The sequence below is a fragment of the Anopheles coluzzii genome, chromosome 2 (genome assembly GCF_943734685.1).
Source record: "Anopheles coluzzii chromosome 2, AcolN3, whole genome shotgun sequence".
Classification (NCBI taxonomy): Eukaryota; Metazoa; Arthropoda; class Insecta; order Diptera; family Culicidae; genus Anopheles; species Anopheles coluzzii.
Genome location: NC_064670.1, coordinates 95,451,052 through 95,456,694, shown reverse-complemented (window position 1 = coordinate 95,456,694; position 5,643 = coordinate 95,451,052).

Sequence of the window (5,643 nt, the reverse complement as noted above, 5' to 3'; positions counted from 1 at the left end):
AATACTAGAGTTTTTCAAAGGACAGAATCAAAGGCTTCTTTGAAATATACCGATTATTTAGTATTAAAAACTATTTACCGGAACACTCCACTAATAGAGATTCTAAAAGTGTTAAGCTTTTGCCGGGACTGCTCCTTTGCATATACAATTGCATAGTTCTAGGGGTATTTTAAATTGTGGAGCAAATTATGAAATGTTTGAGAGCCAATCACAAAACTCTTCTTGATAAGCTTCTTATTAAATCATATTTTCCCTCCGCAGAATTAATTTAAGGACTGTCTGGAAGTTCTTTTCATTTGCAGAATATTAAATGCTTTGCGACATTTTGATTATATTTCTTTCGTTAAAGCGAACGCCATTCACTCGGCCCACTCCACTGCCGGCCATATTAATTCTTCAAACAACCACCTACACAACATGGCGGTCTTCTGCAGAAACCTGAAGCAGAAGCGAGCATTAACTACATCTCCAGTGTTTATGCTCTCTTGGACACTGAACGAGAATTTAATTGCTCCAAACAATACGCTACACGGTAGCGACGCAAAGTCGGACTACGCAAAGGATTCAAGGAAAAGTCAAAGCCAAAACCCAACCTCCCCGTTTTCGGTCCCTTTCCACCGTGAGGTTCTTCTTCACCTGTGAAGCTCCTCTTTGGCCCCGGTCAACGACAAACCGGTCACGGTACATTTGACCGAGAGAATCGTAAATTCGCCCGGGTTTTCGTCGAGTATCTTGCTTTGCATAAATTACCTGCTGCTTTGGCTGCTTCTTGCTTCCATTCCCGCCGATCTGCTGTTGCCGATCGTCCCCCCTGTGAGGAGAAGCGGTGGTGTGAGTGTGTGTGTGTGTGTGAGGTGCGTTACATTTTCCGTGCTCCAAAGGACCTCCCCCAGTCGCCGTGGCTCAAGACGTCGGACAGATTGCTGGACGACGGTGTAGGGGCAATATCCAGACAGGTCGTCTCGAGCCCTGCAGTGCACAGCAGCACGGCAAAAGAAGGTTCTTGGAACAAGCGAGCAAGAAGCCGGAGGTCTGGGCAAAGTTTGTTCAAAGTACTTCGAAACGTTTGGATAAACGATGCACACACCACCGTCCAGCAAACTTGCCATTCCACGGGATCCTCTCTCTCTCTCTCTCCGTCTTTTTCCGCTGGAATTCTTGGCCTTCGGGCAGATGCATCCCATCGACCGGGCGGGCATAAAACTGCCATCGTTAATAAAACGTATAGATAAGTTTATGCATAGTTTTGCCAATTTTACATCCAGTGCCGCCGTTTAGACGGCACAAAACGACCGTCCCATATCACACGTACCAGCGCGTCCAGGGTTTTGGCATCGGTTGCGACCAGTCTGACGCGTCAGGGAGATACACTACGCCGGAAGCGGGGCCCGGTCCAGGTACGGTAAGGCGGGTGTCCGAGTGCCCGTTGCCAAGAAAGTTTTTAATTAAGGCCAAAGTAGTTTCCTCATGTTGTTTTTTGGTTTGTTTCCTTTATGTACCATCCTTTGCTGCCCATTTTGCGATCGATTTCGGTGTCCCCCTACATTTTGTTACTTGATTCCTTTTCGGCAAGGAAACGGGAACTCATTCGCTGGGTAGACTTTACAGTCCCGTGTCCTTTTTTCGGCTGCAGGACGACAGTTTTGTTTTCTACGGAAAGCAATCGAGAAAATGAACCCTAGCAGTGAAAACCCCATCACGCATTCGTTTGCTCGATGTGAAAAGTTATTAATTTACGAGTGAAGTGTGGCACCATTATCGACCATAAAGCAGGATTACTGTCGTGTGAGTTTTTCGGGCAAACGATCGGGTTGATCGGATCAGGATAAAGGGGAATTTATTTTACAAGCTTTACTTTCGACACGTGTTCTAACGGGTTTGATGTGAATTTGAAATTGGTTATAAATATTTGCAAAAAAAAAGAAAACAATAAGCATTTCAGACAGTTCATTGGATTAGCTAGAGTTGTTAATAGAAGGTATTGGAAAATTCTTCGTATTACGTTCGCACAATCAAACGAAATTATGGATCGTAAAATGGATGATTGGTTTTTGGGTTTATATGTTAATAAAAATTTGACCATTTTTATTTATTTTTTCAATTTTTACACTCCTCAAACCAAACCACAAAGTGAAATCGTATATTGTGCAATATAAAATTGCCTTAATATATAGAAAAAGGAATAATATATTTTTACAGGGTTTCACACTTTATCTCAAGACCACGGGACCCCTTCCCGAATCTGTCTTAGCCAAAGCCAAGACTGCGGTATGATGCTAGGGCAGACGAGTTGTGGTTTCGGAAGCATGAAGTAGAATACTGTAAGAATACTGTGATATAGATAGCAGTGAAATAGTTTGAAAGTGTTTAAATTAATGTATGGTAACTGTATTCCTGCCTCTTAAATATACTTTGCACGTTGGAAAAGATTACAGTAATCCTCTATCTTGAATAGTAATTAAGCCATTCAGGGCCAAATTCAATGCCGTAAATTTGCCCAAATAGGACTCAAGTGAAAAGAAAAGAACAAAGCCTAAACGCTTCAACCCTTTCATCCGTTTTTTTCTGTTATTCTTGTTATCACTTCCAGAATGCCTGGATATCCTAGTCTACTCCAAGCACACAGCACATTTATATCCTGCTCTGCAAAACTCCAAGCACAGCAACGGTCGGGAACGGTATCGGGATTCGGTTCATTTGCGTTTGCAAAGTCCGGCTTCCCATGGACGCACCTCTCCAATCGCATGAGCCACCGTTTAAGCCAACATCACCATTTATCAAGCCGGGTTCGCGCGCCTACCGTACCGGCCGGGGCGACCAGTTTTCGGTGATTATATTCGAGAATTTATTGGCAGACAGTTCCGGCAGTTTGGCAATGTGGTAGCGCACAGTGCACCGATTTGCAGTACCGCAGCACGCATGGAACTTTCAACGCAGACAATGCGGACAATGTAATTGAATGGTGAGTGGAAAGGAATGTGAAATGGAACGGGGAGGGAGTTAAAGGGAGCGCCTGACAGAAGTGTAGGATGCTGAAGCATTAATCTTCGGGCAGTTCGGTCCCAGCCTTTCACATGGAGAGCGAACGTGAAAACGTGCACAATCCAGCAAATGAAGATCTAATGGTTGGTCACCGTTTCGAATAGGGGTGAAGTGCATTCTACAAAAGATCCCGGTTGGTACTGTTGGCACACCATGAACATGATCGATTCGTAGACAGTGCAAACGGGAAATCAGGAAATTTGTTGCAATAGAAAGTCATCGAGGAAGATTGCTGCAAAATGCCAGAAGCAGCAATGTTGGGTGTGTTCTTTTTTCACACTTAGCTTACTGCTGGTTTGTGGCGTTGCAAGTTGTTGCTAATATAGGCATTATTTTTAATGTCTCGCAGTGACTGAGTATCCCTTGCAGTACGATAGAAGTGTCGATTTTGATATTGACCAATTTATGATATATGTTGATAATTTCTCTACGTCAGTTATCTATGTCTAAGGCAAAAGGCTGGATATTCTAATACCGGAAAATTATAGAAAATAACCAAACATAGCTGTGATTACTCTACAAACCATACCTCAGGCATATCGCCACTACGCTAAGTATAAGACTCTAAAAGTCAAAGTTCAATTCTTTTCAACTCTTATTTCAACCTATAATCGAATCTGAATTCTGAAAATTCAAATTAAAACTTCTTTATAAATGACAATGCATATATTCAGTTGTGACAACAGCAACAAAAATAACAACATCATTAGCCGTGTTAAGCTCAAATTTATAATGTTTCCTGGAATAAATATGGAGCTGCGTAAAATATCGGTTAACGGCTTAAAACACGAACCATAAACCTTAGTTCCTTATTGATCCATCTGGTACGTGGGAGAACACCTCTCATGGAAAAACCCAACCTCCATCGTACGCTATAAAACGGGACTGTATACTTTATAGCAACAGTGAGGTGGATGCTCTTAATTGCTAAATAATCATCACAAATTTATCCCTTACACGTGCACCGAAAGGGGAGAGGGCACGGGCCAAACCCATAAGTACCGAGTGTGTGACCGCACGTTCGCTTGCACATTCTTTAGGTATTAATGTTACAGTAATTTGTTTCCACTTCGCCGCACACTGGCGTCACGCTCTGAAGCGATCCATGGCAGCATTATCGTACCGGCACCGGCACGGCAGTCTTTGCGTACCGCTGAGCTGCTTGAGTCGTTAGCAGGCAGCCTGGGCAACAGCAGCATCCACTGCTGCCTATACTTTTGCCAAGTGCAAACAACCGAGACCCGGGAACGAGATCCGGGAGCGGACGTACTGAGGCTTTCAGGAGCAGTGTGCCCGTAAAAGGATCTAATGTAAAAGACCTCGCTTGCATAAGACCCTTCAGTGTGCGCGGCTCGCAAGTATGCGGCAGTATAATTTTGCTGCTGGAGTGGCACCAGCCAAGCGCGTAGCCCTAAGATGCCGAGGACGGCAGGAATTACGGGGGGCCAACGGTTGCCCTTTGACACCGCTGAGCGAAGAATTCATTCAAGACGGTCGTGTTCCGTTCCCAACAATGTGGCAACTTTTCAACAAAAGCTTTGCTTTGGTCATTTCGCTTGCCCGGCGTGGATGAGGAAAGAAACGAAAAGGAAGGAGGTACCGAGGTACTTGAAATAAAGTTCTAGCTTGATTATTAACTTAACCCGGTATGCTCTCTCTCCCTCTCGGGCGTCCTTCTGGAGCACTACAGCAGCAGTCACTGCTTCCGGCACAAAGCACACCAAGTGCCGAATGATTGTTCGATCCTTGGGGAGTTCTTCATCCCCACTGCTCCAATTTTCTACTTTCTGCGTCTGCAGACTTCTTGAAGCAGCCGCCGACCAGAGGTAGTGTTGATGATGTGATTCCAAGTACGGTGTTTGGCTATAATGCACTCTCTTGACTAGCATAAGCTTCAACATGTTCAACTCCAAGATAAATCCTGATATTTCCCAAAAATAGCATCCTTTTAATGTCCCCAAAACCTCTTCAAAATCTGCGCAATTATTACCGTTCATATGATTGAAGTCGTCCAAGTTCCAATGCATCTGATACAAAACAATGTTGTCGCATATTTCGGTGATAGTCTTGAAATAGAAAGTGACCTTGATTAAAAATCCAACAACTCCCAAGAACGCCTCAAGAAAGCCTTACACGTTCTCACAACACTAATTGAGTGACACAATTTCAACTTCCCAGGCTACATTCCATGTAATGTGCGTGGTAGGACCGTCGAAACAGTCTGGACTAGTTCAATGTAAAACAACGTACCCATACCCACACCCGGCACGGCTTGCAAATCGTTTCGCACGCTCATTCCGCTAACCGATCGACACGGAAACCGCAATCAAAGCAACGCACTTTTGCTGATTTATTTACCATTTACAGTCACGACCGCACTAGAGGGAGTGAGTTCTGGGTTTTACAGTTCCCTTTCCCACGTACCCAGAGATCACAGCCAGCAGAGCAGCAAGAACGTAATAGGGTTTTTGGTTTTTCTTTTTTGTTCTAGCCTTCAACGCCCCTTTCGTTCCCCCAACACACACACACACGCACGCACACGAACACACATATTGCCCACTGCTCGGAGCCGCCAGATAAGAAAATCGGATTTATTTCTAT